This window comes from Typopeltis vanoorti, chromosome 10 (genome assembly GCF_054136105.1).
Source record: "Typopeltis vanoorti isolate ZY-2024b chromosome 10, IOZ_Tvanoo_1.0, whole genome shotgun sequence".
Taxonomy (NCBI): Eukaryota; Metazoa; Arthropoda; class Arachnida; order Uropygi; family Thelyphonidae; genus Typopeltis; species Typopeltis vanoorti.
The window spans coordinates 43705001-43717681 of record NC_143558.1 but is presented as its reverse complement, the minus strand read 5'-3'; the positions used below and the strand labels follow the sequence as shown (position 1 = coordinate 43717681).

Here is a 12681-nt window from a genome sequence, read left to right as displayed (position 1 = left end):
TATGTCATAAAAACCTAAGATAAAAGCTAACATAAATCTAACATAAAAGCAGTTAGTCTCCCTTTCTAGAAAGGGAGACTAACTGCTGAAAGCTGTACAAACTTTCAGGCTTACATTCCAAAATAAGCCATTTCTTTGGACAAGACATGGTTTCTCTTAGCAACTATAGCAAAGCAAAAGACCACAGTAAGATCTCAGAGACATTGCTTCAACAGATTTTCTATACTGCTGTACACATCCAGAAGATCGTAGAACTGAAAATAGAATTCATTCATTTATACGGATGTCTTAGTTAAATAAGGTTTTCACAAAAATGCATTTTAACACAGAAGACTCGTCGTTTTGTTTGTATTTTGTGAAAACCCAGTGACCAAAGTCACTCTTTTAAGCGATTCTTCTTTTTTTAGTTTCCTCTTTTGTTTATTATCCCATTTTTATTTGCATAGCTATTCTCTGCCTCTCGCTCTTACGTCTGATATTTTCATGTTTAATCTGATCAGTACAGGTAGTAACGACTTCAGAAGTGTGATGGTCATCAACCCTTCCAGGTGTATATTAAGAAATATTGCATATATATGGCATGAATATGGCATATATATTAAGAAATATTGCATATATATATATTTATATGAATTCATTGATCATCAAGACAATTTTTCTTAGATACACTTTTTTAAATGTTAATATAATGTAAGACATTTTTCTTGTTTTTAAGCTTTTTTATGCGGCAATAAAATACATTCCGAGGAAGAAATTCTAGTGAATATAATTCTAGTGAATTATCCTTGAGAATTATTAAAGATCTCTCTCTCTCTCTCTCTCTCTATATATATATATATATATATATATATATATATATATATATATATATATATATGTATGTATATATGTATGTATATATATGTATGTATATGTGTGTGTGTCTCTCTCTCTCTCTCTATGCTAATGAAGCAGTAGTAGCGTCACGTTTTGTCGTTTCTATTTTCGAACTTCATGCGGATTCTGGTAAGTTTACTAGCTTGGGTATTTATTAAAAGGTATCATTTAATTTCGAACCATTATAACTTTAATTCATGCATGTTCCGAACAACTAATAAGAAATGTCTATGCTCTCATGCAGTATATTAAAATAATAATAACTTCAAAAGTTTCACATGTAGAGTGCACTTCTTGCCGAAACTAATTTTGTTTCGAACACGTTAATATATCATAGTAATCTGAAGAAAGTGAAATCTGGAAGGAATAAGATGATATGACTCTCTCTCTCTCTCTCTCTCTCTCTCTCTTTCACTCACTGGCGTGCACGCACGGGTGCATATTTTAATTTTTTTATTATTATATTATATTAACGCCTTTTTATGGGTGAAATTGTTGAGCTAATCTATATAAAATCACACCAAAATCATAATACCACATTTGGTTTCTTGAGTAGGACTTTCGGGTTAATTCTGAGGCGGCTACGGGTTAGATGGTTAGATAATGTACTATTAAGTGTAAATATTTCAATAACCCTGTTTCTGTAAACCAAATATGATACTATGATATATTATTTTATAATATTTAGCTCGATTTAGTAGTCTTCCCGCGGTTCTCTAGCAAATTTATATACAGGCCTTTGAAGTGTATTCTGCTATATATGTATATTATATATACAGTGTTGTTGTCCGTGAGAAGGTCGTAACTTTCTAAATTATGCGGGAGGTCCAACATTGTGAAGAAGGAAATGCGATGAGAATGCGGAATACTTGAATATATATATATATACAAGTTGGAGTGGCATTTATAATTCGTTGAAGGAAATACATTCCTAATTATTTATTATCTTATAATAAATGTATATGCATGCATACATAACTGCAATTTAAATGCAACAATTATCATAAACGTCTGGTATGGATGTTTTCAGCACTTTGAAACAGGAAAGCAGCTCCTTTTTATTAAAAAAATTCTTCAATTTTTATTTTTGTTAGGAGGATCCCAAGTAGTAATTAATAATTTTGCTGCTGAAGTTCACAAAATTATTGTGGAAGTTGCCATCTACCTCCATTATGTATATAATTATTATATATATATTCAGCAAAGGTTGGTCGATTGGTAGAGCCTCTGCTACTAATGGCTCGCAAAAAGTTAAGCAAGTTTGAGAGCGGTTAGTAGTTGGAAGGGGTTCAATTGTTCGATGCTGTTGGCACACTCTCCCTCGATGAGTCTTTGGACTCCCTGGAGGTGTCACATAATAATAATAATATTCGAGGGAGTGATTAGGACAACCATTTAAAGTAAATTAGCAATTTCAACTTGACTGTGTGATAAACGTATGTTGTGCGTGCATCCATGGTAGCAATGAGTTTTAGGGCTAAAATGGCTTATTAAAATATGGTTTAACCTATATACATTACTGAAAGAAATAATTCATTGACATATTTCGTCATTTTTCAGGAACAGCAAGAGCATCAGTAGCCAATCACAGATGTTGAGTATACGCATAGAAAGAAGGTATGAATTACTGCCAACGTTTTGTTTGGACCAACATCATTTTCTATAGTTATCGGTAAGTCTACAATAACTGCGACTGTCGGATTTGAAAACTATTTATTAAAAAATAATAATAAAAAAGAATCGAGCTTAGAACTCAAACAACGATAGTTGCTTGTTATGCTAGTTAATGATAACCATAATAATAATAACAGCAACAGTATATTACTGTTACTTCTGAATACCATTACTCTGATTCAAAAAAAAAAGTTTTATTATAAATAATCGCGGCTTTATTCACAGCATCGAAATAATGGTGCATATGCAATATAATTGTGGGATGGTTAGTATTGCAAGGTGATCAGAAATAATCATCTAATGCAATAATTCGGTTACTTGCGCTGTAAAATGGTGTGTGTAAATATGAGCTTGGCTTTCTCCTCCATTATGAGGATGTTTTAGATTCTATTACAGAGCGAAAGTAATAATAATAAAAGAAGCATTGTATGCCATGATAAAAAAAAAACAGTGTATGTCTAACAGTTTAAGTTGTCTAATTTTAATTAAAATTGATATGCAGCTCTAATAGATGCTTACGTATCTTGCAGAATGACCAGTGAAAGTCAGCATTCGATTGTTAATAATCACCCGTCTCTCACTGGAACAATAACATTCCTCTTCCATTTTGCTTTGAATAAAAAAATAAAAAATGTGCCAGTAGATAGGGTATACAGTCCAGTATAAAAAGGGTGCAAAATTATTGCAGACAATCATAAAAAAAGTTTATTTCTTAAAGCATGTTTGTATAATGATGTTTCATTATCACACCAGTTGTTTTGTTTTATGTTTTGGCTTATGCATTATAGTATTCTTCAACCCAGTTATATCGTGGATCAACAAACTACTAAAATTCTCTACAGCAGACAAGTAAAATATCTAAAATTTCTACCATGGATCTTTGAAATTATACAGGTACATAATTTTTGTAATTTTTATTTATTAATTTCTTCAATAAACAGAGAATATATTTTTCCATTCATTTATCATCGAAACAAAACACGAATCCACAACATGGTTAATTTCTCACATCTGAATAGACAACGTGAGAACTCCTGCCACTATAGTGAAGATGCAATTCCGTTGTAAATTTACCATTAAAGAGTATTTTTCAAGTTCACAGGCGCTTAAAAATGTGCTATCAGCGATGGAGAAACGAATAATTCTGCATTGTTTTGTCTAATTTTTCTCATAAAATTTGCCGAAAATCGAGATATCTTCACAAATTTTAACTTAGATCCCAAATGCCATTTTTTTAAAAATAAAATCCGTTCTGCCAGAGTAACTACGGATGGGCTTAGAAACGAATCTAACTAGACGCCCATCATTTTGCGAAACGCCAAAAAAAAAAAAAAAGAGAGAGAGAGAGAGAATAGAACTTAATTAGAAGCAATTCAATATTTTAATTTCCCTTTACATACTTTACATACGTAACCTATTAGGTACGTTACCAAATTAGTAGCACTTATTAGATTCAGTTTTTCCCCGTCGTTTCGTATTCATTCATTATTTCTGCACTCCTTCATTTCATTGAAATTTTCTATCTGAAATCTTTATGAAAGTTTGTCTATTTCAATTTTGATTTGCATTGGACTATTTTCAGTAGACAAAAAAATTAGAAAAACTATTCGAAATACTAGTAATAAGCTTTGGCTGGATAGTACTAGATAAAATTGGGTATTTAAGACTTAAATTTTTTGAGTGATCTTAATTTGTTTTCTGTTGGATTAGTGACAGAATTAAGCGAAACAATTTTAAAAGATACAAAAGTATATAAGAGATAGTAAATAAAGTCTCTACATAAGCCAAAATGACTCCAGTTGTTTTGATAATCTGTGATATTGCTAAGCATGAATGCTATTATGAAATCCACCTTTATGTGGTTTTCTCGAATCATTCTTATCTTGTTAATATTATTATTAGTCATTATTATTATTTCTTTTTTTTATACTTTGTGTATAATACACAAATAAATGTTATAAGTAAAACATATAAGGTTTTGCTTATATGAATGTACCAGCCATAATGAAGATTGGGCTTCCTGATACGTCATGCTTAGTGCGGCCATCAGGAAGGTCTAGCTAATCTTTATCAGGATCAGATACTGGGATTGTCTCGAATTACTATACGAGTAATTCTCGTATATAAGGATCCCTCAAAAATTTAAAGAATGATGCAATTGTACTTGAATAGACCATATGTATTTAATAAATCACTAACACTACCACGCACTGCTAAGAAGAGAAGATACATAGAGAAGAATCTGAGAAAGATGGTGAACAGTAGATAAACTTGTACTTACACAATCAATATCAATCATTCTGCAGCCTAATAAATATTAAAGTATAAAAAATGCGTTTGTATCAATAACATTCACTAGTGTTGTGAATCCGTCTAATTTTCCATCTGTATATTCCCCCCCCCCCCTCTCTCTCTCTCTTTCTCTTCCATCAGCCCTTCCCTTAGCTCTCACGGTGTTTGTTGGTACATTAAAAAAAAAACTGTTTACTGATCTGAGAGCACTATCTTTCTTGACTACATTTCCCTGTTTGAAATTTGTTTGTGTCTGCTTTAGGATCACTTAAATACCTTGTATTGCATATTTGTGAAGAGAGAATAAAAATTAATTCTCTTCATTCCTATATGTAAAATGTTTTTTTTTTTTTTTTCACTTAATACGGATGATAGCTGCAGGTGTTTCGCAATGCGATATTTAAAGTTTGCGTCTTAAAGCTAACAGACATTTGCATGACTCTCTTTCTTTGACGAATTCATAAATATAAACATGCTGTTTGAAGGATTAAATATTTACGCCAAATAGGCGCAGATGCATTAAACACGCATATCGTCCTGCAGGTTGCTGTGCATTCTTTGAGTGGAGATTTTAAGTATTAAGAGACGAGGTAGAATATGTGTTTGGCACGAATAAACGAAGTCATTGGGATGGTTTTAGGCTCGTTCTCTGAATCAACATTATATATATATATATATATATATAACACGAGGGGGGGTGCTGGAAAGTTCTGATAAACGCCTAGAACAAAAATGTATTAAAGCAACTCATAATAACCACAAGAAAGAGCATACTAGTAGCAGAGTTATGAGGTAACTGATGTTCTTATATTCTTAGATCCTCGTATGTTCTTTCATGTGGTTATATCAGTTGCTTTAATATCATTTTTACTCTAGGTGTTTATCAGAACTTTCCAGGCCCCACACTTGTGTATGTATATATATATATATATATATATATATATATATATATATATATATATATATATTGAGACAGTTTCTTAGGTCATGACCCGACACACACACAGACTCAAATATCTTTTTATACTGTGGTATAAAAGTAGACGTTATTTAGTTTGTTTCTCAGAGGTGGAAAAAATTACTAATACTTTTATTTTCTATTACTTCTCCTTGATATACTTTACTATCACACAGTAGCTGCTTGCCATGCTTTAATCTGCCATTGATCAAACAATAAAAAAAAAAAAACATGTTTGACACTTCTCGACAAGAAGCCAACTGAACTACTCTAATCGCCTAAAATAGAACTATTTATGAAGTGACTTAAACTAGGCTAAAAAAGAAAATATTTCAATTGAAGTCATGAGTGACCTCAATATTTAATCTTTGATCTTAATGGTATTCTATGATCTAGTGATCTAATATTCCTGTCATACTCATATATAGGATATGAAAGTATATATATCAAGAAAGTATTTATTAATAAAGTTTCACTAATAAATAAATAATAAAAATACTTACCCATAATTCCTTATTTTCAATTATCGCTTCACTTGATAAAGTTCAAAAGAGCAGGCTCCTCAGAAGTACAAGTCTGAGTTTCATAGGCGATTCTATTAGATACATTTGTATTGCTTTTCAGTTTCCAGGACGTGTTTATTGCTTGACGATGAATTAATACTTTGAATATCTATTGGAAGCTACGCTATTTTTTAATGTATACATGAGGATTAAAAGGTTTTTATGCTATTGTTCGCCGTCTCCTTTATTTAAATTCGGTTTAGTTTTGTGAATGTTTTGTCCCATTATTTAATTTCCCTGTTGATTCGAATTATTTTATTGTTAAAGGAATTATTAAATGATAAAAAATAATAAATGAGTGTAGTACATCGACAAATATGAATACTTAATGAGATAAATATAGACGTATTCATACTCTTCTAGCCCTCGCATTTCCCCATCTCATTACCTCCACAATAAGCTTTTTATATCTCTGCTCACCCTTGCCGATTCTTAAGTAGGCTATAATCGTGGCTAGTCCGTGCAAATCTCTTAGGTCTAGTGTAGAAAATGCCAGCAGGTAACTATATAACAGGGGTAAGGGAAGTTGTAAGTTGTATATTCATTTCAACAGAGAAATCCGGCATGTTGCCGTATTCTTTATCAGATGCACTCTAAGATGGTATAAATTAGCCGTCTCATTGCCATATGTACGCATATTACCGAGAGTAAGAACGTAAAAAAAAAAAAAAAAAAAAAAAAAAAAACGAATTTCTTTCTTATTTCTTGTACTTTGATTGCAATGCTACAAGATTTATGAAGACCCTGGGCCAAGCAGTTTAGAATGTTCATTCATTAGCGCACTGTCTCGACCGTTGGTTTCCAGAAAAGTTTAATGGTTTCTCTTAACATGTTTTGGTGGTGTTAGGAAGGAAAGGAATAGTTTCAATATTTAAGTGCCGTTTCCACACGTATGAAATAGAGATAATACAGAAATGAGGTTTCGCCCCCCCCTCTCCTTCTTAGCGCTTACAACACCCTTTGTAAAATTTACTTTGCTAAAATGTGACGCTTCTTGAATTTCATGTAGAGATATCGTGCTTGTTCCGCTCTCCGTATGAATTTCCGCTATGTATTGTGTACTGTTTCACATTTTCCCCCCTTGTGATCTATAATCTGTTGCATTATTTGAGAGTCTCTATCCACTCTTCTTTTTGTTGTTATTGTTGTTCTTGTTCTTTTCATGTTTTCTTATAAATTCCAGCTCCTTTCACTTTCTTCAAAAGATAAGAGTATGGTGAAGATTTTTAAAAATATCTTCACTATTCTCTTGTCTTTTAATCCTCCATTTCATTTTACTTTTGTTTCTTTTCTTCGAGACGCACTTTTTTTCCTCTTTTTCTGTTTTGAATATTTTTTATATATATTATAACTGGTTTTGCGAATTATTTGACCCGGGAAATATTCACAGTGCATCTTTAATCCTGATTCAGACTATCTTATTATTATACATATATTTTTTAGCATTTATCCTTTTTTGACATGTAGAAATTTTCTAGATATTCTTTTACTTCTAATGCACCTTCTAATAATTCTAATACTTAAAATAATCACACTCGTTTACTCTATCTTAAAAATAGACTATTTGTTGTGTTGTTGCAGCAGGTATCTCTAATTTTTAAGGAAATCCCAAATTTACTTAAAATTTTGAGCATTTACGTAATGCCAACTATTCCAGTTTGTTTTTTAAAGCCGGAAGTCGATTTCATCAAAATACTTTCAAGTACTTGTTCTTCATGGCTACTTAAGTCTTTTATAATTGCTTAGTAATTAATAAATATATTTGCTTGTATGTTTCTCTGTATGCATTCCTTGTTGTACGGATGTAATTTATTAGTAATTACAGTCAATACTTATAAGTAGAACGTTTTAATAATAAGAACACATCGCACACTCATTCACAACTACAGTTCTAACTGGAGAAAAGGACAAAAGTAATTTATGTAAATCTTAAGTACACACAAATTTTTCGCAGAATGATTTAAGATTGAACTCTTACCTCTCTTACTCCGTAGCCTATGAATCTTCGGTTTACCTTCGTACAGTTGGCGGCCTTTGTTCTGTTGATTTAGGCCGCAGTACTTAGATGTGAATTTGGGTCGCCACCATCACTTTTATAAATAAGTAGAGCTCACATAGGAAATAAACAATAGACTTTTAGTTATATGTACTGGCAATGGGCGAGTCATTATACCACAGAGTACGTTTACTAATATTTGTTTATATTAAACTTGGATCTTCCACCAGTTCTATTAAATTGTTTATTAAGATGTTTAGTGATCCTAAACATCTTAATAAACAATTAAGATGTACTATTCGAGAAGTAATTGAAATGGCATCAGCTGTAAGTTTTTTTGGGTCTTGAGATCCTGCTAAGAAATAAGAGAAATAATTAATAAATACTTATTTTAATTTAGGCCACACTCACTTAAAAATTGTTGACTACGAAGTTTTAGGACTCTGCAACCTTAATGTGCTAGTGACGCTACTAGTACAAACTCAGAAATTGTCTGCGTGAGACATAATGAGTCAACTTTCTACGAATTAAATCTCACATTGTTTTCTCCTTCATGTTTCCATTATCACCGAAAACGAGATGCTTCATAGTACCTTGATTCTTTGGGCACATTGGTTTGGTCATTAGAAATATCCGTAAGATATTACAGATATTTCTAATGTGATTATTTGTAATAATCACACCTGTGATTATTACAAATACCAATATAGTGTGTGTTTGTGTGTGTGTGTGGCATAACCAGCCTTCCTTGGGCATATATTAATTTATTCTCACAGCGGTCATTTAATCCAGTTCCGCCAGATGGTGCATAAGGTGTGTCTATTTACATACGTAGTTTTGTTTAAATTCTCAGTTAAGAATACCTAAAACAAATGTATACAATAGTCATGTAGCATTGTACATCTCATCTGTCGCAGCTAATAACTCCTGAAAGAAAAAAAAAAACATCTCACATAAAGATGCACATGCTACTTCGAGGTCACTATTTTTATCCTGTATCCCTGTATGGCATTTCTAAATTGCCTTATCCCCCCCCCCCCCATTCCACTGATTGTGTACTGAAGTGAAAAACATTCCAAAAAACACTTCCACTCAATTGTGGGCATTCACATGATTTCAAGTGTTTGGAGCAAGCTTCCATTGCTCTATTCTACAACATTTTGTTTAACCTCATATGAAGGATGTTTTTTTTTTGTACAATATTCATCCCAAAATGGTAATCCTTAAGGTTTTGAGAAATTTGGGGTTAGTTTTATTGTTAAAAATTACTGTTAAACTATGGTTTAAATCAACGTTTTAAAATTTCATCTTTGCAAAAAAAAAAAAAAAAAAGATGAGAGTATCTGATATTTTTCTTTATGGAGATTGATGTAATTACCTTTTTCGAAACGCTCAGGAGTCTTAATCACTTTTCTAGGGTTTCATCTTTGACCGACCGCAATCACACTTTCATTCGGTCTCTTTATATAAGTTGGTTCGGTTTATAATCTGTGTTTTTAGTGTAAGTTTATTTATAAATTTATATTTTAGCACAGTTTTGATAGGTATTGTTTAACTTATATAAGACTCCTGAAAGCATTTCAAAATGGATGGTTTTGCGGAAACAATCTCAATAATTTTTCTGTAAATTGGAGGAGGGAGGTGTGATTAAACGTCACACTTCCCTCCTCCAATGTGTGATTAATCTATGTGATTAAACGTCACAAAAATAGACATTATCCTGTTATTTTTTTAAACAAAAATAATGCAATGATTTTTCTATTTTTATTTTTGTTTGTAAAGGCATGGTCTATAAATTATCGACATATACTGTATATATATATATATATATTTTTTTTTTTTTTAAATTTTTATATTCTCCCTCTATCTCAGCATGTCGCTCATTATAGCTCCTCCTGAAAAAATAATATCTCTATCCAGTGTCACATAAAAAAATATAATAATAATATTATTCTAATATTGCTTTTATAATATAAAATTAAATATAATATTTTATTTACTATTATTATTGTCGTTATTATTAATAAAGTAATATCATACGTATTGTTGTAGTGTGTAATACGAATATAATATTAATACTATATTATCATATAATATAAGTCAATTGGAAAGAGAAGGCAGGGTAGACCTCAAAAAAGGATATTGGATGGATAATGAGACCGGAACAGACCAATATGGTCTATTCCCGTATTTAGTGTTATGATGATGATGATATATTATTATTTATGATAATTTTTTTAACCTTTAGTTTATTGAAAAATATCAATAGAACGTTTAAATACTCATCCAATGAATCTTGATAAATGGAAAAGCAGCATGAAGGTTCATCATATAGTTCATTAATGTTACAACTTCCTTCTAGTATACGTCAATCTGTCTGTTCCTTTCCCTTATAAATAGTAATAATGTACCTCTCACTTCAGCAACGTGTATGAAATTTATTTTTAGGGTTGATTTTAGGAATCCTCCTTGATCTTTAAGTATAGACGAAGTCACAGACGTTTCCTAAGTTACTGCTGAATTTCAAAAAGCGTTAATTGTATGCAGGTAAATATCCAGGATTTCCGCGTATTCGGAAATCCTGGATATTTCTGACCTAAAGGTTTTTCGATAGTCCTAGTACCCAGTGGGGAGTTGAATAATACACCGTTACTTTTTATGCATACTATGCATTTTGGATAGGATAGGATACTATTTTTCTTTCTCTACTTTTCTTATTGGAGACTCTCTGCTCTGACGCACTTTGCTCTGAATAGAATAAAATCTAAATTAGCACACTTCGTCTTTGGTACAATTTCATTTCAGAGTTTACTTTTTTTAAAATAAAAAAAGTTAAGCAACTTATTTTGCAGTAAGCGCTTTTGATAAGGAGGCATCATTAGGAAGTGTACTGAAGTTAGAAAGAGGGAAAGGCGGTTAAGGAAAGATAGGCTTGATGGTTTCAGTGGTGAGTTATGGAAATTTTAACAAAGGGCTCGCATCCTCGAGAAAAAAAAAAAGGCCTAACTTAGCCCTGTACTTATATCTACTTTGTAGGGCTTCTGACAGATATGATAATTCCTGTAGGATATCAATCATTAATGCTAGATCTTTTAAAAATTCCAAATTGAGAAGTCTGTTTAAAAAGCTCTTATATTTATCGTTCGATGCAAAATGCTTGCATAAAGCTGGGTAATTTCTCCACAAAGCAAGAGCCGTTCGTAAACTGCAAGCTGCCCATCGTGGTGGTCCAAATCACAGCCGATCTTTAAAATTTCGATACCAAGGTCTTTTGCAATCGTATTTAATTCTCGTTGATTTTTTGGTGATTGATGTTAAAAAGCATATAATTTACCCATAAATATTTCAAGAATGATTTATTTCTTTAATGTTTTTTATCGAATTGTCTAATGCTAAGTGTAAACGATGAGCGTAATGCCAAATCACAACGTTGGGAAAATTTTGTAGAAGTTTGATTGCAACACCTGATTTGTTTCCTGACATTACACTAGTTCCATCAGAACAAAATGCAATGAAATGATTTTTTATATAGTTATCAGAAAATCCATATGAATTCAAAGTAGCAATTATAGTAGCATGCATACATTCCACAGTGGTATTTTCTAGTTCTACAAGATTATTAAACAAGAAGGGGCTCGGAAATTTGAGAAAAATTTAACAAAGGGCTCGCGCGAGCCCCTTATAGCTCACCACTGGTTATATTACTCTGGATGGCGGATGAAAAGACAAAGGCATTGAAGTTCTGATAAGGTTGCCAGCCTGGTTGGCAGCTTCCAAGCAACAGGCTGTAAGTTCTAATCCGACTGTGGCATGAATGGCTTGTAAATTATTTATTTAGGTGGCAGGCAATTTGCATAACCGACATTAGCCCAATTACCCTGTTTATTGAAAGTCTGGAAGAATTCCATATTTAATCTAGCGAAAATTTTCCTGATTATCTCTTTTAGTGCAACTACTGTACCAAATGTATATGATAGGTTTCCTAGTTGATATTAACCTGAAAACATCAGTATCTTTTATCAGGACCACATCGGGAGGAGGTTTTTTTTTTCCCCATAGATAAGATTTCTAAAAGAGTTCTGTTTGCATATTACATAGCATTAGCATTCTTCTGTGAAGCAGAACACTTTCGAGATTGCTCCTCTCGCTACCTACCAAAATACGAGTAAAAGAATCTCCAAAGCAACTACATTACAGAACTTTCTTTTCAAGCAATAGAATAGAAACCTTACCCGAAATATAAAACGCAACTGATAAGAATACTAACCTCACTGTAAACACGAGTGTCCAATATAATTAGAGAATAGAATAAAATTAGAAAA

At 31.9% G+C, this 12681-nt stretch overlaps 1 long non-coding RNA gene across 1 annotated transcript in view; it reads left to right on the top strand.

The window, feature by feature from the left end:
* LOC150102370 (uncharacterized) overlaps positions 1-12681 on the top strand; it is a 399049-nt gene that overhangs the window by 187627 nt on the left and 198741 nt on the right. Inside the window, exon 2 of the long non-coding RNA XR_016548919.1 lies at positions 2437-2548. This is a non-coding gene — a long non-coding RNA (uncharacterized LOC150102370). The remainder of the gene's footprint in view (positions 1-2436; positions 2549-12681) is intronic.